Here is a 21,227-nt window from a genome sequence, read left to right as displayed (position 1 = left end):
TGCCAGCAGTGCTCCCAGACCCCAAAACCCACCCACAAACACCCGGAACCCCCCCCAAAGAGCACCTCAAAGACAAGCAAGTCAGCAAAAACGCAAAGAAAATTCGCCTCCGATTTGGTCCAAACCAGTTTTATCCGGTATTAGACCTTCCCAGCAATGGCCACAGAGCCGTCAACCCAGGCGAAAACAAGTAGAAGACCCCCAAACAGCCAAAAAGCAAAAGTACAAAAATGGGGACTTTGTCATTTTCAGGGCAATTTCCAAAATCACTCCGCGCGCGCTCTGCAGCTAGGCCCTAACTCCCCTCTGCCACCATGAATTTGCTTCAAACCTCTTGCAATCAAATGTATCCATACCCAGGAGATCTCCCAGACCCCGAAACCCACCCACAAACACCAGGAAGCCCCACAAACAGGCCCTTGCAAACGCTACATTGAGCGAAATGTCAGAAAAAGCAAAAACTTTTTCCTCATGGATTTGGTCCAAACCAGTTTTATCCGGTATTAGACCTTCCCAGCAATGGCCACAGAGCCGTCAACCCAGGCGAAAACAAGTAGAAGACCCCCAAACAGCCAAAAAGCAAAAGTACAAAAATGGGGACTTAGTCACTTTCAGGGCAATTTCCAAAATCACTCCGCGTGCGCTCTGCAGCTAGGCCCTAACTCCCCTCTGCCACCATGGATTTGCTTCAAACCTCTTGCAATCAAATGTATCCATACCCAGCAGTGCTCCCAGACCCTGAAACCCACCCACAAACACCAGGAAGCCCCCCCAAACAGGCCCCCGAAAACATGATAGTGAGCAAAAAGGCAAAAACGTTTTTAAGTCTGATTTTGTCCAAACCAGTTGTATCCGGTATTAGACATTCCCAGCAATGCCCCAAGACCCGCCAACCTACCGCAAAAAAGCACAGCACCCCCAAACAGCCAAAAAGCAAAAATGGAAAATCTCATACTTACAATATTTTTCAGCCTTCTGTCCAAACACGCTGTGCAGCTAGGTCATAACTCCCGTTTTCCACCATGGATTTCCTGAAAAGCAAATGCAATCAAAATTAGACTGTGCCAGCAGTGCTCCCAGACCCCAAAACCCACCCACAAACACCCGGAACCCCCCCCAAAGAGCACCTCAAAGACAAGCGAGTCAGCAAAAATGCAAAAAAAAATCGCCTCCGATTTGGTCCAAACCAGTTTTATCCAGTATTAGACCTTCCCAGCAATGGCCACAGAGCCATCAACCCAGGCGAAAACAAGTAGAAGACCCCCAAACAGCCAAAAAGCAAAAGTACAAAAATGGGGACTTCGTCATTTTCAGGGCAATTTCCAAAATCACTCCGCGCGCCCTATGCAGCTAGGCCCTAACTCCCCTCTGCCACCATGGATTTGCTTCAAACCTCTTGCAATCAAATGTATCCATACCCAGGAGATCTCCCAGACCCAGAAACCCACCCACAAACACCAGGAAGCCCCCCAAACAGGCCCTCGAAAACGCTACATTGAGCGAAATGTCAGAAAAAGTAAAAACTTTTTCCTCATGGATTTGGTCCAAAGCAGTTTTATCCGGTATTAGACCTTCCCAGCAATTGCCACAGATCTGCAACCCAGGCGAAAACAAGTCGAAGACCACTAAACAGCCAAAAAGCAACAGTACAAAAATGGGGACTTAGTCATTTTCAGGGCAATTTCCAAAATCACTCCGTGCGCGCTCTGCAGCTGGGCCCTAACTCCCCTCTGCCACCATGGATTTGCTTCAAACCTCTTGCAATCAAATGTATCCATACCCAGCAGTGCTCCCAGACCCTGAAACCCACCCACAAACACCAGGAAGCCCCCCCAAACAGGCCCCCGAAAACATGATAGTGAGCAAAAAGGCAAAAACGTTTTTAAGTCTGATTTTGTCCAAACCAGTTTTATCCGGTATTAGACCTTCCCAGCAATGCCCCAAGACCCGCCAACCTACCCGCAAAAAAGCACAGCACCCCCAAACAGCCAAAAAGCAAAAATGGAAAATCTCATACTTACAATATTTTTCGGCCTTCTGTCCAAACGCGCTGTGCAGCTAGGTCATAACTCCCGTTTTCCACCATGGATTTCCTGAAAAGCAAATGCAATCAAAATTAGACTGTGCCAGCAGTGCTCCCAGGCCCCAAAACCCACCCACAAACACCCGGAACCCCCCAAAGAGCACCTCAAAGACAAGCAAGTCAGCAAAAACGCAAAAAAAATTCGCCTCCGATTTGGTCCAAACCAGTTTTATCCGGTATTAGACCTTCCCAGCAATGGCCACAGAGCCGTCAACCCAGGCGAAAACAAGTAGAAGACCCCCAAACAGCCAAAAAGCAAAAGTACAAAAATGGGGACTTCGTCATTTTCAGGGCAATTTCCAAAATCACTCCGCGTGCGCTCTGCAGCTAGGCCCTAACTCCCCTCTGCCACAATGGATTTGCTTCAAACCTCTTGCAATCAAATGTATCCATACCCAGGAGATCTCCCAGACCCCGAAACCCACCCACAAACACCAGGAAGCCCCACAAACAGGCCCTTGAAAACGCTACATTGAGCGAAATGTCAGAAAAAGCAAAAACTTTTTCCTCATGGATTTGGTCCAAACCAGTTTTATCCGGTATTAGACCTTCCCAGCAATGGCCACGGAGCCGTCAACCCAGGCGAAAACAAGTAGAAGACCCCCAAACAGCCAAAAAGCAAAAGTACAAAAATGGGGACTTAGTCATTTTCAGGGCAATTTCCAAAATCACTCCGCGCGCGCTCTGCAGCTAGGCCCTAACTCCCCTCTGCCACCATGGATTTGCTTCAAAACCTCTTGCAATCAAATGTATCCATACCCAGGAGATCTCCCAGACCCCGAAACGAACCCACAAACACCAGGAAGCCCCACAAACAGGCCCTTGCAAACGCTACATTGAGCGAAATGTCAGAAAAAGCAAAAACTTTTTCCTCATGGATTTGGTCCAAACTAGTTTTATCCGGTATTAGACCTTCCCAGCAATGGCCACAGAGCCGTCAACCCAGGCGAAAACAAGTAGAAGACCCCCAAACAGCCAAAAAGCAAAAGTACAAAAATGGGGACTTAGTCACTTTCAGGGCAATTTCCAAAATCACTCCGCGTGCGCTCTGCAGCTAGGCCCTAACTCCCCTCTGCCACCATGGATTTGCTTCAAACCTCTTGCAATCAAATGTATCCATACCCAGCAGTGCTCCCAGACCCTGAAACCCACCCACAAACACCAGGAAGCCCCCCCAAACAGGCCCCCGAAAACATGATAGTGAGCAAAAAGGCAAAAACGTTTTTAAGTCTGATTTTGTCCAAACCAGTTGTATCCGGTATTAGACATTCCCAGCAATGCCCCAAGACCCGCCAACCTACCGCAAAAAAGCACAGCACCCCCAAACAGCCAAAAAGCAAAAATGGAAAATCTCATACTTACAATATTTTTCAGCCTTCTGTCCAAACACGCTGTGCAGCTAGGTCATAACTCCCGTTTTCCACCATGGATTTCCTGAAAAGCAAATGCAATCAAAATTAGACTGTGCCAGCAGTGCTCCCAGACCCCAAAACCCACCCACAAACACCCGGAACCCCCCCAAAGAGCACCTCAAAGACAAGCGAGTCAGCAAAAATGCAAAAAAAAATCGCCTCCGATTTGGTCCAAACCAGTTTTATCCAGTATTAGACCTTCCCAGCAATGGCCACAGAGCCATCAACCCAGGCGAAAACAAGTAGAAGACCCCCAAACAGCCAAAAAGCAAAAGTACAAAAATGGGGACTTCGTCATTTTCAGGGCAATTTCCAAAATCACTCCGCGCGCCCTATGCAGCTAGGCCCTAACTCCCCTCTGCCACCATGGATTTGCTTCAAACCTCTTGCAATCAAATGTATCCATACCCAGGAGATCTCCCAGACCCAGAAACCCACCCACAAACACCAGGAAGCCCCCCAAACAGGCCCTCGAAAACGCTACATTGAGCGAAATGTCAGAAAAAGTAAAAACTTTTTCCTCATGGATTTGGTCCAAAGCAGTTTTATCCGGTATTAGACCTTCCCAGCAATTGCCACAGATCTGCAACCCAGGCGAAAACAAGTCGAAGACCACTAAACAGCCAAAAAGCAACAGTACAAAAATGGGGACTTAGTCATTTTCAGGGCAATTTCCAAAATCACTCCGTGCGCGCTCTGCAGCTGGGCCCTAACTCCCCTCTGCCACCATGGATTTGCTTCAAACCTCTTGCAATCAAATGTATCCATACCCAGCAGTGCTCCCAGACCCTGAAACCCACCCACAAACACCAGGAAGCACCCCCAAACAGGCCCCCGAAAACATGATAGTGAGCAAAAAGGCAAAAACGTTTTTAAGTCTGATTTTGTCCAAACCAGTTTTATCCGGTATTAGACCTTCCCAGCAATGCCCCAAGACCCGCCAACCTACCCGCAAAAAAGCACAGCACCCCGAAACAGCCAAAAAGCAAAAATGGAAAATCTCATACTTACAATATTTTTCGGCCTTCTGTCCAAACGCGCTGTGCAGCTAGGTCATAACTCCCGTTTTCCACCATGGATTTCCTGAAAAGCAAATGCAATCAAAATTAGACTGCGCCAGCAGTGCTCCCAGACTCCAAAACCCACCCACAAACACCCGGAACCCCCCCAAAGAGCACCTCAAAGACAAGCAAGTCAGCAAAAACGCAAAGAAAATTCGCCTCCGATTTGGTCCAAACCAGTTTTATCCGGTATTAGACCTTCCCAGCAATGGCCACAGAGCCGTCAACCCAGGCGAAAACAAGTAGAAGACCTCCAAACAGCCAAAAAGCAAAAGTACAAAAATGGGGACTTTGTCATTTTCAGGGCAATTTCCAAAATCACTTTTGCGCGCGCTCTGCAGCTAGGCCCTAACTCCCCTCTGCCACCATGAATTTGCTTCAAACCTCTTGCAATCAAATGTATCCATACCCAGGAGATCTCCCAGACCCCCAAACCCACCCACAAACACCAGGAAGCCCCACAAACAGGCCCTTGCAAACGCTACATTGAGCGAAATGTCAGAAAAAGCAAAAACTTTTTCCTCATGGATTTGGTCCAAACCAGTTTTATCCGGTATTAGACCTTCCCAGCAATGGCCACAGAGCCGTCAACCCAGGCGAAAACAAGTAGAAGACCCCCAAACAGCCAAAAAGCAAAAGTACAAAAATGGGGACTTAGTCACTTTCAGGGCAATTTCCCAAATCACTCTGCGTGCGCTCTGCAGCTAGGCCCTAACTCCCCTCTGCCACCATGGATTTGCTTCAAACCTCTTGCAATCAAATGTATCCATACCCAGCAGTGCTCCCAGACCCTGAAACCCACCCACAAACACCAGGAAGCCCCCCCCAAACAGGCCCCCGAAAACATGATAGTGAGCAAAAAGGCAAAAACGTTTTTAAGTCTGATTTTGTCCAAACCAGTTTTATCCGGTATTAGACCTTCCCAGCAATGCCGCCAACCTACCCGCAAAAAAGCACAGCACCCCCAAACAGCCAAAAAGCAAAAATGGAAAATCTCATACTTACAATATTTTTCGGCCTTCTGTCCAAACGCGCTGTGCAGCTAGGTCATAACTCCCGTTTTCCACCATGGATTTCCTGAAAAGCAAATGCAATCAAAATTAGACTGTGCCAGCAGTGCTCCCAGGCCCCAAAACCCACCCACAAACACCCGGAACCCCCCAAAGAGCACCTCAAAGACAAGCAAGTCAGCAAAAACGCAAAAAAAATTCGCCTCCGATTTGGTCCAAACCAGTTTTATCCGGTATTAGACCTTCCCAGCAATGGCCACAGAGCCGTCAACCCAGGCGAAAACAAGTAGAAGACCCCCAAACAGCCAAAAAGCAAAAGTACAAAAATGGGGACTTCGTCATTTTCAGGGCAATTTCCAAAATCACTCCGCGTGCGCTCTGCAGCTAGGCCCTAACTCCCCTCTGCCACAATGGATTTGCTTCAAACCTCTTGCAATCAAATGTATCCATACCCAGGAGATCTCCCAGACCCCGAACCCCACCCACAAACACCAGGAAGCCCCACAAACAGGCCCTTGAAAACGCTACATTGAGCGAAATGTCAGAAAAAGCAAAAACTTTTTCCTCATGGATTTGGTCCAAACCAGTTTTATCCGGTATTAGACCTTCCCAGCAATGGCCACGGAGCCGTCAACCCAGGCGAAAACAAGTAGAAGACCCCCAAACAGCCAAAAAGCAAAAGTACAAAAATGGGGACTTAGTCATTTTCAGGGCAATTTCCAAAATCACTCCGCGCGCGCTCTGCAGCTAGGCCCTAACTCCCCTCTGCCACCATCGATTTGCTTCAAAACCTCTTGCAATCAAATGTATCCATACCCAGGAGATCTCCCAGACCCCGAAACGAACCCACAAACACCAGGAAGCCCCACAAACAGGCCCTTGCAAACGCTACATTGAGCGAAATGTCAGAAAAAGCAAAAACTTTTTCCTCATGGATTTGGTCCAAACCAGTTTTATCCGGTATTAGACCTTCCCAGCAATGGCCACAGAGCCGTCAACCCAGGCGAAAACAAGTAGAAGACCCCCAAACAGCCAAAAAGCAAAAGTACAAAAATGGGGACTTAGTCACTTTCAGGGCAATTTCCAAAATCACTCCGCGTGCGCTCTGCAGCTAGGCCCTAACTCCCCTCTGCCACCATGGATTTGCTTCAAACCTCTTGCAATCAAATGTATCCATACCCAGCAGTGCTCCCAGACCCTGAAACCCACCCACAAACACCAGGAAGCCCCCCCAAACAGGCCCCCGAAAACATGATAGTGAGCAAAAAGGCAAAAACGTTTTTAAGTCTGATTTTGTCCAAACCAGTTGTATCCGGTATTAGACATTCCCAGCAATGCCCCAAGACCCGCCAACCTACCGCAAAAAAGCACAGCACCCCCAAACAGCCAAAAAGCAAAAATGGAAAATCTCATACTTACAATATTTTTCAGCCTTCTGTCCAAACACGCTGTGCAGCTAGGTCATAACTCCTGTTTTCCACCATGGATTTCCTGAAAAGCAAATGCAATCAAAATTAGACTGTGCCAGCAGTGCTCCCAGACCCCAAAACCCACCCACAAACACCCGGAACCCCCCCAAAGAGCACCTCAAAGACAAGCGAGTCAGCAAAAATGCAAAAAAAAATCGCCTCCGATTTGGTCCAAACCAGTTTTATCCAGTATTAGACCTTCCCAGCAATGGCCACAGAGCCATCAACCCAGGCGAAAACAAGTAGAAGACCCCCAAACAGCCAAAAAGCAAAAGTACAAAAATTGGGACTTCGTCATTTTCAGGGCAATTTCCAAAATCACTCCGTGCGCCCTATGCAGCTAGGCCCTAACTCCCCTCTGCCACCATGGATTTGCTTCAAACCTCTTGCAATCAAATGTATCCATACCCAGGAGATCTCCCAGACCCAGAAACCCACCCACAAACACCAGGAAGCCCCCCAAACAGGCCCTCGAAAACGCTACATTGAGCGAAATGTCAGAAAAAGTAAAAACTTTTTCCTCATGGATTTGGTCCAAACCAGTTTTATCCGGTATTAGACCTTCCCAGCAATTGCCACAGATCCGTCAACCCAGGCGAAAACAAGTAGAAGACCACTAAACAGCCAAAAAGCAACAGTACAAAAATGGGGACTTAGTCATTTTCAGGGCAATTTCCAAAATCACTCCGTGCGCGCTCTGCAGCTGGGCCCTAACTCCCCTCTGCCACCATGGATTTGCTTCAAACCTCTTGCAATCAAATGTATCCATACCCAGCAGTGCTCCCAGACCCTGAAACCCACCCACAAACACCAGGAAGCCCCCCCAAACAGGCCCCCGAAAACATGATAGTGAGCAAAAAGGCAAAAACGTTTTTAAGTCTGATTTTGTCCAAACCAGTTTTATCCGGTATTAGACCTTCCCAGCAATGCCCCAAGACCCGCCAACCTACCCGCAAAAAAGCACAGCACCCCCAAACAGCCAAAAAGCAAAAATGGAAAATCTCATACTTACAATATTTTTCGGCCTTCTGTCCAAACGCGCTGTGCAGCTAGGTCATAACTCCCGTTTTCCACCATGGATTTCCTGAAAAGCAAATGCAATCAAAATTAGACTGTGCCAGCAGTGCTCCCAGACCCCAAAACCCACCCACAAACACCCGGAACCCCCCCAAAGAGCACCTCAAAGAAAAGCAAGTCAGCAAAAACGCAAAGAAAATTCGCCTCCGATTTGGTCCAAACCAGTTTTATCCGGTATTAGACCTTCCCAGCAATGGCCACAGAGCCGTCAACCCAGGCGAAAACAAGTAGAAGACCCCCAAACAGCCAAAAAGCAAAAGTACAAAAATGGGGACTTTGTCATTTTCAGGGCAATTTCCAAAATCACTCCGCGCGCGCTCTGCAGCTAGGCCCTAACTCCCCTCTGCCACCATGAATTTGCTTCAAACCTCTTGCAATCAAATGTATCCATACCCAGGAGATCTCCCAGACCCCGAAACCCACCCACAAACACCAGGAAGCCCCACAAACAGGCCCTTGCAAACGCTACATTGAGCGAAATGTCAGAAAAAGCAAAAACTTTTTCCTCATGGATTTGGTCCAAACCAGTTTTATCCGGTATTAGACCTTCCCAGCAATGGCCACAGAGCCGTCAACCCAGGCGAAAACAAGTAGAAGACCCCCAAACAGCCAAAAAGCAAAAGTACAAAAATGGGGACTTAGTCACTTTCAGGGCAATTTCCCAAATCACTCGGCGTGCGCTCTGCAGCTAGGCCCTAACTCCCCTCTGCCACCATGGATTTGCTTCAAACCTCTTGCAATCAAATGTATCCATACCCAGCAGTGCTCCCAGACCCTGAAACCCACCCACAAACACCAGGAAGCCCCCCCAAACAGGCCCCCGAAAACATGATAGTGAGCAAAAAGGCAAAAACGTTTTTAAGTCTGATTTTGTCCAAACCAGTTTTATCCGGTATTAGACCTTCCCAGCAATGCCCCAAGACCCGCCAACCTACCCGCAAAAAAGCACAGCACCCCCAAACAGACAAAAAGCAAAAATGGAAAATCTCATACTTACAATATTTTTCGGCCTTCTGTCCAAACGCGCTGTGCAGCTAGGTCATAACTCCCGTTTTCCACCATGGATTTCCTGAAAAGCAAATGCAATCAAAATTAGACTGTGCCAGCAGTGCTCCCAGGCCCCAAAACCCACCCACAAACACCCGGAACCCCCCAAAGAGCACCTCAAAGACAAGCAAGTCAGCAAAAACGCAAAAAAAATTCGCCTCCGATTTGGTCCAAACCAGTTTTATCCGGTATTAGACCTTCCCAGCAATGGCCACAGAGCCGTCAACCCAGGCGAAAACAAGTAGAAGACCCCCAAACAGCCAAAAAGCAAAAGTACAAAAATGGGGACTTCGTCATTTTCAGGGCAATTTCCAAAATCACTCCGCGCGCGCTCTGCAGCTAGGCCCTAACTCCCCTCTGCCACCATGGATTTGCTTCAAACCTCTTGCAATCAAATGTATCCATACCCAGGAGATCTCCCAGACCCCGAAACCCACCCACAAACACCAGGAAGCCCCAAAAACAGGCCCTTGAAAACGCTACATTGAGCGAAATGTCAGAAAAAGTAAAAACTTTTTCCTCATGGATTTGGTCCAAACCAGTTTTATCCGGTATTAGACCTTCCCAGCAATGGCCACAGATCTGTCAACCCAGGCGAAAACAAGTAGAAGACCCCCAAACAGCCAAAAAGCAACAGTACAAAAATGGGGACTTAGTCATTTTCAGGGCAATTTCCAAAATCACTCCGCGCGCGCTCTGCAGCTGGGCCCTAACTCCCCTCTGCCACCATGGATTTTGCTTCAAACCTCTTGCAATCAAATGTATCCATACCCAGCAGTGCTCCCAGACCCTGAAACCCACCCACAAACACCAGGAAGCCCCCCCAAACAGGCCCCCGAAAACATTATAGTGAGCAAAAAGGCAAAAACGTTTTTAAGTCTGATTTTGTCCAAACCAGTTTTATCCGGTATTAGACCTTCCCAGCAATGCCCCAAGACCTGCCAACCTACCCGCAAAAAAGCACAGCACCCCCAAACAGCCAAAAAGCAAAAATGGAAAATCTCATACTTACAATATTTTTCGGCCTTCTGTCCAAACGCGCTGTGGAGCTAGGTCATAACTCCCGTTTTCCACCATGGATTTCCTGAAAAGCAAATGCAATCAAAATTAGACTGTGCCAGCAGTGCTCCCAGACCCCAAAACCCACCCACAAACACCCGGAACCCCCACAAAGAGCACCTCAAAGACAAGCAAGTCAGCAAAAACGCAAAGAAAATTCGCCTCCGATTTGGTCCAAACCAGTTTTATCCGGTATTAGACCTTCCCAGCAATGGCCACAGAGCCGTCAACCCAGGCGAAAACAAGTAGAAGACCCCCAAACAGCCAAAAAGCAAAAGTACAAAAATTGGGACTTCGTCATTTTCAGGGCAATTTCCAAAATCACTCCGCGCGCCCTATGCAGCTAGGCCCTAACTCCCCTCTGCCACCATGGATTTGCTTCAAACCTCTTGCAATCAAATGTATCCATACCCAGGAGATCTCCCAGACCCAGAAACCGACCCACAAACACCAGGAAGCCCCCCAAACAGGCCCTCGAAAACGCTACATTGAGCGAAATGTCAGAAAAAGTAAAAACTTTTTCCTCATGGATTTGGTCCAAACCAGTTTTATCCGGTATTAGACCTTCCCAGCAATTGCCACAGATCCGTCAACCCAGGAGAAAACAAGTAGAAGACCACTAAACAGCCAAAAAGCAACAGTACAAAAATGGGGACTTAGTCATTTTCAGGGCAATTTCCAAAATCACTCCGTGTGCGCTCTGCAGCTGGGCCCTAACTCCCCTCTGCCACCATGGATTTGCTTCAAACCTCTTGCAATCAAATGTATCCATACCCAGCAGTGCTCTCAGACCCTGAAACCCACCCACAAACACCAGGAAGCCCCCCCAAACAGGCCCCCGAAAACATGATAGTGAGCAAAAAGGCAAAAACGTTTTTAAGTCTGATTTTGTCCAAACCAGTTTTATCCGGTATTAGACCTTCCCAGCAATGCCCCAAGACCCGCCAACCTACCCGCAAAAAAGCACAGCACCCCCAAACAGCCAAAAAGCAAAAATGGAAAATCTCATACTTACAATATTTTTCGGCCTTCTGTCCAAACGCGCTGTGCAGCTAGGTCATAACTCCCGTTTTCCACCATGGATTTCCTGAAAAGCAAATGCAATCAAAATTAGACTGTGCCAGCAGTGCTCCCAGACCCCAAAACCCACCCACAAACACCCGGAACCCCCCCAAAGAGCACCTCAAAGACAAGCAAGTCAGCAAAAACGCAAAGAAAATTCGCCTCCGATTTGGTCCAAACCAGTTTTATCCGGTATTAGACCTTCCCAGCAATGGCCACAGAGCCGTCAACCCAGGCGAAAACAAGTAGAAGACCCCCAAACAGCCAAAAAGCAAAAGTACAAAAATGGGGACTTAGTCATTTTCAGGGCAATTTCCAAAATCACTCCGCGCGCGCTCTGCAGCTAGGCACTAACTCCCCTCTGCCACCATGGATTTGCTTCAAACCTCTTGCAATCAAATGTATCCATACCCAGGAGATCTCCCAGACCCCGAAACGAACCCACAAACACCAGGAAGCCCCACAAACAGGCCCTTGCAAACGCTACATTGAGCGAAATGTCAGAAAAAGCAAAAACTTTTTCCTCATGGATTTGGTCCAAACCAGTTTTATCCGGTATTAGACCTTCCCAGCAATGGCCACAGAGCCGTCAACCCAGGCGAAAACAAGTAGAAGACCCCCAAACAGCCAAAAAGCAAAAGTACAAAAATGGGGACTTAGTCACTTTCAGGGCAATTTCCCAAATCACTCCGCGTGCGCTCTGCAGCTAGGCCCTAACTCCCCTCTGCCACCATGGATTTGCTTCAAACCTCTTGCAATCAAATGTATCCATACCCAGCAGTGCTCCCAGACCCTGAAACCCACCCACAAACACCAGGAAGCCCCCCCAAACAGGCCCCCGAAAACATGATAGTGAGCAAAAAGGCAAAAACGTTTTTAAGTCTGATTTTGTCCAAACCAGTTTTATCCGGTATTAGACCTTCCCAGCAATGCCCCAAGACCCGCCAACCTACCCGCAAAAAAGCACAGCACCCCCAAACAGACAAAAAGCAAAAATGGAAAATCTCATACTTACAATATTTTTCGGCCTTCTGTCCAAACGCGCTGTGCAGCTAGGTCATAACTCCCGTTTTCCACCATGGATTTCCTGAAAAGCAAATGCAATCAAAATTAGACTGTGCCAGCAGTGCTCCCAGGCCCCAAAACCCACCCACAAACACCCGGAACCCCCCAAAGAGCACCTCAAAGACAAGCAAGTCAGCAAAAACGCAAAAAAAATTCGCCTCCGATTTGGTCCAAACCAGTTTTATCCGGTATTAGACCTTCCCAGCAATGGCCACAGAGCCGTCAACCCAGGCGAAAACAAGTAGAAGACCCCCAAACAGCCAAAAAGCAAAAGTACAAAAATGGGGACTTCGTCATTTTCAGGGCAATTTCCAAAATCACTCCGCGCGCCCTATGCAGCTAGGCCCTAACTCCCCTCTGCCACCATGGATTTGCTTCAAACCTCTTGCAATCAAATGTATCCATACCCAGGAGATCTCCCAGACCCAGAAACCCACCCACAAACACCAGGAAGCCCCCCAAACAGGCCCTCGAAAACGCTACATTGAGCGAAATGTCAGAAAAAGTAAAAACTTTTTCCTCATGGATTTGGTCCAAACCAGTTTTATCCGGTATTAGACCTTCCCAGCAATGGCCACAGATCCGTCAACCCAGGCGAAAACAAGTAGAAGACCCCCAAACAGCCAAAAAGCAACAGTACAAAAATGGGGACTTCGTCATTTTCAGGGCAATTTCCAAAATCACTCCGCGCGCGCTCTGCAGCTGGGCCCTAACTCCCCTCTGCAACCATGGATTTGCTTCAAACCTCTTGCAATCAAATGTATCCATACCCAGCAGTGCTCCCAGACCCTGAAACCCACCCACAAACACCAGGAAGCCCCCCCAAACAGGCCCCCAAAAACATGATAGTGAGCAAAAAGGCAAAAACGTTTTTAAGTCTGATTTTGTCCAAACCAGTTTTATCCGGTATTAGACCTTCCCAGCAATGCCCCAAGACCCGCCAACCTACCCGCAAAAAAGCACAGCACCCCCAAACAGCCAAAAAGCAAAAATGGAAAATCTCATACTTACAATATTTTTCGGCCTTCTGTCCAAACGCGCTGTGCAGCTGGGTCATAACTCCCGTTTTCCACCATGGATTTCCTGAAAAGCAAATGCAATCAAAATTAGACTGTGCCAGCAGTGCTCCCAGACCCCAAAACCCACCCACAAATACCCGGAACCCCCCAAAGAGCACCTCAAAGACAAGCAAGTCAGCAAAAATGCAAAAAAAAATTCGCCTCCGATTTGGTCCTAACCAGTTTTATCCGGTATTAGACCTTCCCAGCAATGGCCACAGAGCCGTCAACCCAGGCGAAAACAAGTAGAAGACCCCCAAACAGCCAAAAAGCAAAAGTACAAAAATGGGGACTTCGTCATTTTCAGGGCAATTTCCAAAATCACTCCGCGCGCCCTATGCAGCTAGGCCCTAACTCCCCTCTGCCACCATGGATTTGCTTCAAACCTCTTGCAATCAAATGTATCCATACCCAGGAGATCTCCCAGACCCAGAAACCCACCCACACACACCAGGAAGCCCCCCAAACAGGCCCTCGAAAACGCTACATTGAGCGAAATGTCAGAAAAAGTAAAAACTTTTTCCTCATGGATTTGGTCCAAACCAGTTTTATCCGGTATTAGACCTTCCCAGCAATTGCCACAGATCCGTCAACCCAGGCGAAAACAAGTAGAAGACCACTAAACAGCCAAAAAGCAACAGTACAAAAATGGGGACTTCGTCATTTTTAGGGCAATTTCCAAAATCACTCCGCACGAGCTCTGATGCTAGGCCCTAACTCCCCTCTGCCACCATGGATTTGCTTCAAACCTCTTGCAATCAAATGTATGTCAAATGTGGAGAAGTGTGGCTCAATGGTTAGAGCTGCAGACCCTGATGCAGAGGTCTAGCCCGGGACCAGGGTTCAATTCCCCGCCTCGGCGGGTCTTGGGCTCAAAATTCCACTGACCTGATAATTCTCGCCTCGGTGCCTATTCCAATCACGGAGTCCCACTCTGCAACTCTGGGCAATAGCTTGCTTAATCTCCACAATGGCCCCCACAACGCTAAGAATGCCTGGCCCCCACCTTGGGGGTGCCCAGGAGTGGACGCCTCACAGGGAAAGCCAGGATGGGTTCCACAGCGGTATTCGTACAAGCGCCTTGAGACCCTTGTGGGTGAGTAGTGCGCTATACAAGTATTAATTTACATTACAAATGTATCCATACCCAGCAGTGCTCTCAGACCCCGAAACCCACCCACAAACACCAGGAAGCCCCCCCAAACAGGCCCCCGAAAACATGATAGTGAGCAAAAATGCAAAAATGTTTCCAAGTCTGATTTTGTCCAAACCAGTTGTATCCGGTATTAGACCTTCCCAGCAATGCCCCAAGACCCGCCAACCTACCCGCAAAAAGCACAACACCCCCAAACAGCCAAAAAGCAAAAATGGAAAATCTCATACTTACAATATTTTTCGGCCTTCTGTCCAAACGTGCTGTGCAGCTAGGTCATAACTCCCGTTTTCCACCATGGATTTCCTGAAAAGCAAATGCAATCAAAATTAGACTGTGCCAGCAGTGCTCCCAGACCCCAAAACCCACCCACAAATACCCGGAACCCCCCAAAGAGCACCTCAAAGACAAGCAAGTCAGCAAAAATGCAAAAAAATAAATTCGCCTCCGATTTGGTCCTAACCAGTTTTATCCGGTATTAGACTGTAGCAGGGTTTCCGTTCTCCCACAGAACTGTGCACAGAGATCTAGAACCTGGGTGAGTTAGGGTGACCCAAAACTCACCTTTGTTTCAGAAATCCCCTTACCAAGCTAGCTACAGTGTCTCATCGGTAGTAATAACTTCCCAATGACTTAGACAATCCAGAACATGAACTTAGGGTACCTCAGGTATCGTGGAACACATGAACACTCTTTCGTTATATAATCATTACAAACCGAAACTGGGAGGCAAAGAACACACGTGCAAGTTTGAAATGTTTATTTTTCAATGCAACATTCTCAAACGCAGTATCTTGTATAATATCAACATACATATTATAAAAATCAGAGTTAGCAGCATAGTCAGTAATCCATAATAAGCAAAAGGTGATAGCATGTTATGATTCAAAATCTATAGAATTCTGTATCACCTATATTTCGCGCACCCTATTCAGTATATTATATTATATCTAAGAAGGTCTCATTTGGGTTCTAGCAGGGCGGGCCCATACCTCTAATTCTCAGTAGGAGTAGATCACATCAACAGCTACCAGCTCTCTGCATGCGAAGCATCAAGTGTGTTGATTCATTCCCTGTAACTCTATCTTAAACCCGCGTAGAGCCCAATGTTGGCAGCAACATTATTTGTGTTATGTCTAATGTGGTGCGAGGATCAGGCCTTCAGAAACCTTGTGTTAGGTTATTCTTAGAGGGTGCAGTTCTCAGTGTGCAGACAGTTGTACCAAGTGTACCAAGCACGACTGATATCAGAGCAATAACATATTATTCTCAAATAAATCACATCTTTCGTCTAGGTTGAAAGCTACAATAACAATTAGGTGTTGTGTGCAAACTGAAGCTGAAAGAATATATGGCGTTTAAACATTTAATAAGCTCATGCTAACTTAACACAATATATAGAAACGTAGTAACCATATGACACCCCCCCAATGATCCGAGGACGGTTAAAAAAGGGAGAAAATATAAGCCAATACTCTATGAGAGGCAAAACATGAAAGCAGAGTTCAATGATATTGAGCCAAGCTAAATGTATGTAAATGTATATAAGTTTTTAATAACAAAAATATGTATGAATGCCTATAGTGGCCACACAAAAATATAAAAATTTGAACTTAAGGCCTACTCCCAGTTCATAGGCCTAGAACATATGAAAGTCGAATGTTCGTAATAAAAAAGGCACCATTCAGAATTACTAAAAAGTCACGTGCCATAATAATTAAAGTCTTCAAAGTCACTCATGGGTTGAATGAATATGCAAAATAGGTAGCTACAGCTTCCAACATGAAATCACTGTCATCATCCGAAAACAGTTCAGCCATCCAATTAAGCAATGGGAAAGAACATACGTGCTCCTCCAACACCGATTCCTCTAGCAACATCAGAGGACAACTCAGTGGGTTCTCGAGAACGCTATGTGCCAGAAAGTCATGCGCCGCTGCGAATGTGTCCCACTGACCCATTAGTCCATGCATCGCTGCCAAAGCCATAACCCTTTCGCCAGAACAAACCAACTCGTGAGCAACTACGGGGCTCATCAGCTGATCAAAATTGACGTCAGGAGAAGTCGATAAGCAGAGACACAAATCAATGGCCCAGTCGAAATCACAGCTCAGGCAATGAAACACAGGCTGGACACATGTGAAATAGGAAAATCGAAACGATAATCCAAACGCTGTGCTTAAAGTCGCAAGCGGTAAGGAGCCATAGTATTCAAGCATCCGGTTGCGAAACTGCATCAGTAGGGGCTGAGCGTTTCCTTGCGCAGGATGGGCATCCATGTTTTATAAAGCAAAATATCACCAGAACTCCTGCAGCCAAAGCCAGCAAAACAGGGAATCCGCCAAACAGGTTTGCGAATATAGAATGAAACACCGCAGGGATAATACCAAATACTTTTTCAAACGTAGTCACGAGACCACTGCTCACTAATTTAAAAAAATGTGCTAGGCCTGTCGTGGAGGAGGCATTGAAGATCTGATGAACCAGCTCGCAGAAATGAAACGGCAAATCAGTATTTAAAAGTGCCTGCACCTCTGTGCGTGTGTTAGCTATGTGAAGGACATAAGTTTCTCGGGCTGAACTCAGGGCCACTTCTTTCTGAGACAATAGTGCTCTTATTCGGCTCAAAACATTGAACTTGGCTCCCAAGGTTGGTATTCGGGGCCAAATAGAAACATCTGCACTCCCATGCGTGGGTGGATATAATACATTCTTGCAACACACCACGCGTTCTGATACAGTAACCACATATGCGATACCGACCATTAACCCACAACACAGTTCGTTATTCAAAAGTAAATAACTACCGTTTGACAATAAAGTGAATGTGGGAACTATTGCAGGAACTGGCGTGCCTTTCAAAACACAGGCTAAGTTAGGCTTGTCCTGATTACAAGAACCATGCAACTGGATGTGTCTGCATATTAGTGAGCGGTCAGGCGACTGTGTACATTCCTCACCATTCAGATTCACTTCATTTCCCTCCTTAAGACATCTATATGTGTACGGTAAGGACCATGTCTCATGGAGGAAAGCACTTCCTAATGGTTCATATCGCCCTATAGCAATATATCGCATACAATTTGTAAATTTATACATAGCAAAAGGCAAGGTAATAATACCATGTATAAGCCATGCAGCAGCAGTAACCTCAGCCACAGAGAAAGGCAAAGATTCTAACTTCTCAATGTGTAACATAGAAAATGATGCATCTCGCATGGAAAGCATGCGCTGCTTGTCAGTCAAATTAAACGGGGCAAATAATGATGAGACGTTCATATAACTCCAAGGCACTCAACCAGACTTCAGAGTCTGTAGTGTCCAGGCAAACTGCATAACAGAACGCAATTGATTTTGACCATGATATAATACTGACACTTCATCATGCACAATGTCAACAACAGAAGAAACAATATTGTTTAATGTATAAATTCGGGAAGAAAGCGTGTTAATACTGTTATCGACCACTGCAAGTACCTTTTCCAAATTTGCTTGGTCAATTGCCCTTAGGCGCTTAGCAGCCTCAATTTGAGACACTTTCCAAATTTCATTGTAAACAGCATAAATCCACCGTTTAGATCTACCCTTAGCCGGGCCTTTTATGAAATCATTTAAATCCACATTTTCAGTTAATTGAGACAGATGTAGTTTAACTGCAGCTAACGTGGAATGTTGCAACCAATTCTGACACAGTTTCCCCACAGAGTAAGTGGTGACAGTATAATCAGTTTCAAAACGGGGATCTGGTCGTACTTGTGTGAACCCTTCAGCCAACCCCAGGAATCGACGTGGTCAAGAATCAGAACTCTTTTGCCACAACAGCCAACCTTTTGGATCCAAAGTGGATATGTTAAAGGACGAATTGTGTAACAGAGACTGTATCTCATTAATAGACAAATCTGAAAAATTACCCCATCCTGAATATTCTTCTAATTCGGGGATAATTGGTGTATTTAATTTTTTAGAAGTAGCCAATCCAAAGCATGTTGTTTGGGAAACAGTAGAATTTAGAAACAACATGTGATTCGGGATGAGACATGCACGGTGCAAAGCCTCAGTGCCTTGTACCTGCCAATCTTTGGTACCCCAAACCGATTTAAGGTCAATTATTCCTTTCCAGAACTCGTAGCCATCTAAAGCCAATCTGTCTAGAAAGGACTTCGAATACAGCAACTTTGTATCGGTAAGTCTAACTTTGGACATGGACTTTTCTGTCATTTTGAAATAAAAGGACTCAGGATTTGATTGATTGAAATCTGTAAAATATTTGTATCTTTTCAGAAATGTACTGGAGCTCCCAATTAAAGGAGCTGGGCAGTGTTCCCATTGCGTGTAATTTACAATAACTCTCATGGAATTTGTCTTATGGTGAAAATGATTACCATAATGTTGGAAGCAAAACAAATCACCATAATTTATAGAATCTAAATATAAGTCTTCAGCATCAAAAGCCGCATAGTATTTCAAATCAGAAAATAATGCCTCTACGGCCTGAACATCCCAATCATCAGAACGTATATCTTGTTTAATAACATCTCCCATGTTTACTCTAAGCACATTAGGAACATTAATCACTTCAGTGGGCCCATGTATTTGAAATCTAACCGCATCCCACACAATCCCATCAAGGACAGGCCAAGCAGTAATGTTAACTGTATTTAAGTTTCGTTTCAGTCTGTGCGCTGAATGTGAAGAGGAAAGAGGGGCTAATGTTCCATTAAGGTACCGAATTCCTGTTCTTTCTTTAACGTAGTGACCATCGATCAGGCGGAAAAAATAAAACACAAAACCAATTGACATAAAAAGGTAAAATGAAAATAGAAGCAACCAAATGTATGTCCAAGGGGGAATTAAAAAATGTTTTTTAAACAACGTGTCACATCTTGCAATAGTTGAGGGTTTCTTTGAAGGTTCCGAAACAGAGTCAAAAGAGAATCTGGACTGGTCGGCCAAACGAGTCTGTAAATCAGGCATTGATAAATCAGCAGGATAGGTGTAGGTCAGCTCATTAATGTTAGTAACAGGAACAGTATTTAATAAAGGACTGGATATGGCAGGCATCTCGAGGGATACCTCCTGTTCTGCACCAGATGTAATAGCCAGCACAGAGTGCCTCACCATGGAAGGACAGGATACAGCCGGTGTCATGCTATGAAGAATCGGCCACCCTGTGTGTCTTGACATTGTCAATAGAAATAAATCTGTTTTCCTTACGACCTGGAAGTGGTGGTAAAATGACTGTTCTTGTGCCCTTCACTCCAAGAACTCGAACCGGTGCACGATATGAGGGACCAAACTCTTTCTTGTTATCGATCTTCTCTCGAACCAGTTCTCCAACTTGGGGTAGCCAGCCAACTACCGGGATCTGCAGCGCATCATCCGATGTGGAGGGCAAATGTTCCTTTGCAAGACTGTCTCTGGTCTTTTGTAGATTCTGTAAAACATTGCAATGTTCATCTACGTCAAAGGCCGTGGCCTGGGCCTTGCAGTCTAGCCCATCGAGGTCAGGGACATACATCTTGATACCAAAGAGCATTTCGTACGGGGTCCGCCCACCCACAGACCTTCTAGGGAGATTATTAAGCGCACGCTGCACGCCTATGAGGTGGGCTAACCAGTTTCTGCCAGTGCCTATAACTCGAGCTGTCAAAGATTGCTTTAAGTCGCGGTTCATTCGTTCAACTACACTATTGCCCTCGGGCCTGTAGGGACTCGAAAACTTGACTTGGACCCCCAACGAAACCATAGCATCCTTATACGCCTTAGAGGCGAAAGCCGGACCCTGATCCGAATGGAAGGTACCACAGGCAAAAATTCCCACAAAGACTCGCAAATCCTTAATGACAGTCCGTGAATCAGCGCTCCAATGTGGCCATACCCACACAAAGCGTGTGCATGAATCAACTGCTACTAAGATGTACTTGTATAAAGTATCAGAAGAAAATGGACCGCAGTGATCTAAATAAACGCATCCAAGCGGTTTATTCGAGATGTACAACTGTGTCTGAGGCGGACGCGCAGCAGTTGAAGGCTTAATCTGCTGGCAAATGTCACATTGAAGGACATAATCGCGCGTCTGTTTGTACAGTCCCCGCCACCAGAACCTTTGTTGTAGCTGAGTTACAGTGGCTGAGACGCCCGCATGCGCAGACGCCACACCTTCATGAGCCGCTGTAATCAAAGTAGCCCTGCGATCCGAGTTGGGAACTAGACGTTCACCAACATCAGGGATTTTCACATAAGGAACCTTATCGGGACTTAAGTGGTATGTGTATTTAGAAGGGAACCCCGCAGGATATTTACTTCCCTTCTCTGTTGCAGCAACAGCTGCCAAGATGTCATCATCTATTTTGCTTTTGGACCTCGTGACTACTGCAACTAAGTATTTTGATACCGCTGACTTCGCTGCTTCATCAGCAAGCGAATTGCCAACAGCGTGGACCCCCACGCGCTGATGACCGAGAGTATGAATCACAAACACGAGTGGCAACTTCTCTTTAAGTTCCGCCACTCGGACCCAGATCATTTTATGTTTTATTGTGCTACCTTTGGAATCACGAAACTCATTCTGAATCCAAAAGAATAAGTTTTCATTGTAAGACTGGACACAGTAGTAAGAGTCACTTACGATCAAAGTCGTCACACTTGGATCTGCGTACTCCAATGCAAGC

Source organism: Lissotriton vulgaris, chromosome 6 (genome assembly GCF_964263255.1).
Source record: "Lissotriton vulgaris chromosome 6, aLisVul1.2, whole genome shotgun sequence".
NCBI classification, from domain to species: domain Eukaryota; kingdom Metazoa; phylum Chordata; class Amphibia; order Caudata; family Salamandridae; genus Lissotriton; species Lissotriton vulgaris.
The sequence above is the reverse complement of the archived record's forward strand: the minus strand, read 5'-3'. Positions refer to the sequence as shown.